This window comes from Muscardinus avellanarius (genome assembly GCF_963383645.1).
Source record: "Muscardinus avellanarius genome assembly, chromosome: 5".
NCBI classification, from domain to species: domain Eukaryota; kingdom Metazoa; phylum Chordata; class Mammalia; order Rodentia; family Gliridae; genus Muscardinus; species Muscardinus avellanarius.
In genome coordinates, this window is record NC_137790.1 from 130,798,337 (window position 1) to 130,800,806 (window position 2,470).

Below are 2,470 nucleotides of genomic sequence, written 5' to 3' on the forward strand. Positions count from 1 at the left end.
TGGAACCAGTCTCATTACAGAGCATCTTGAATGGGCCCAGCACTTAGCTTGAGACCCCGGGGATGCGTTCTCATTCCATATCTGTGAGGTCCTCGTGACTGTCCTTCCCAGTGGGCGCTCATATCCCCTTTACAGAGTGAAGTCCCAAGGCCAACGGAGTGTCAGTGCCCAGACAAGACCCCACAGAGTGGCAGAGACAGAGACACAGATTTACAGGGGTCGGGGGCTGATGTCGCTGCTCCCCCCAGCAACCACTCTGGGAAGGCGGCAGTTGCTGAAGTGGACTGTCCTCCTGGGAATTCTGCAAGTGCATATGGAAATTTCCCTTTTATCCTGGTTGTTCCTGGAAAGCCTGGGAGGAAGAAAGACCTGGTTTCTGGAGCAGAGGCCAGTCCACAGAGAAAATCCGCCCTTCACAGGCCAGGGCTGATGTGATCTCCCTGCACTTTGGCAAGGACATTCACATCCATAAATTCACCAAGGTCCTGGGCTTATCCCAGGAGAAGTTGTCTCTTCCTTTCTCTAACCCACATCTGGTCACTTTTAGCCACATTAGACTTGTGTCAAGTTTTATTTTTAATTCATTTTTTAATCGGTGCATTATAATGATATGTAATAGTGAGATTCATCGTGATATACTCATATTTGCACATTGCATAATTTGGTGTTTCCTTCAGGCTGGGCATGTTGTTGCACGCTTGTAATCCGAGCATTGGGGAGGCTGAGACAGGAGGATCGTGGTTCACAGCCAGCCTCAGCTACTTATGAGGCCCTCTGCAACTCAGTGAGACTCTGTTTCAAAGACAAAAAATAAAGCATAAAAAATAGGGCTGGGGGTGTAGCTTGGAGGTAGAATGCCCTGGGTTCCATCTCCAATACCACACATAATTTGGTATTTCCTTCTCCATACCTACCCATCCCCTCCTCTTCTTCCCTCCCTCACTCCCTTCTAATATTCCTTTGATCTGTCTCCTAATTTTTATGAAGTTCCTTTTCTCTCTTTTTTCCCCTTCTCTCTAGCTTTTACATGTGAGAGAAAGCATCTGACCCTCAAATTTCTAAACTGGCCAACCTCACTTAGCATAATGATCTTCAGTTCCATCCATTTTCCCAGCAAATGACGTAATTTTGTTCTTTCTTAGTGCTGAGTAAAATGCCACTGTGTGTATAAACCACATTTTTGTTATCCATTGCTCTGTTGACAGATGCCTAGGGTGGTTCCATGACTTGTGAGTCATGGCTGTGATCAGGAGGGTGCACGTATCACTACAGTGTTGTGACTTTAATTCTTTTGGAAAGATGACAAGGAGCGGTGTAGCTGGGTCCTATGGTGGCCCCATCCCTAGTCTTCTGAGAAACCTCCACACTGATCTTTATAGTTGTTGACTAACTTGCAATTCTACCAACAGTGCAGACACATTTCTGTTTCCCTGCATCCTTGCCAACATTTATTGTTGTTTCTATTTTGGATGATTGCCATTCTGACTGGCGGGAGATGAAATCTCAGTGTAGTTTTGATTCACATTTCCCTAATTGCTAAGGATGTTGAACATTTTTTTTTCTTGTGTTTGTTGGCCATTTGTATTTCTTCTTTTGAGAAATGAACTGTGTAAGCTGGGAAATCAACGCCTGGGTTGTGGACATGGGATGCCTGACTGAACATCAGAAGCCCCTCTTTGACTGTTCTTGTGAGGGAAGAGACACTAATACTCACCACTGAGTCAAGGCAACAACACAGGGTGTATTGGTCTGAGTAACAGAACTCACAAGATGTGTGTTTGGTAAAAGAGGATTTATCAAATCAGCTTATAGTCCAAAGCAATGTAGTCCCAAGTGGCTGAATGCATGTGAACAGCTTGAGGAACCACTAGCTGGTTGGGTGCAGCCAAGAGCTGAAGTCTCAGAATCAGAGCCACTGCTCATGTAAACCCAGTTCAAGATGGAAACGCCAAGAGACTCTCTGGGAAAATGACATTTCAAGTCCAGCGTGAAGAGCTGAAGGCTGATATCACAGATGAGAGCAGACACACTCCTCTCAGAAAGAAACATGTATGTCTTCATGGGTCTTCCTCCTTTTTATCCAAGTCCTGAGCCTATCAGAACCGTGCTGCCACCTTTCAGGGAAGGACTTCCCTTTCACTCTGCGGTTACATAAGCCAACCATCTCATTTTACACACCCAAAGGCACATAATCTTGAGTGTTTCACAATTCAATCAAGTTGACCATTCAAAAGAACTCTCACACAAGTGATAGGGAAGAGGAGGGAGCTGTCTGCCAAAACCGGACACTGCAGAAAGTACCGCGGCATGCAGGCAGGATGGAGTTGTGGAGGAGGGGGCCCTGGTCTGTCCCTGTGATGAGGCCGCGTGTCCCCCATCTCATATCCCCGATATCAGCACAGTGATCAGCACCGGGTCCTTAGTAAAGTGCTGCTGGGAAAGGCACAGTTTTCTGTCTGAGGACAGCTCC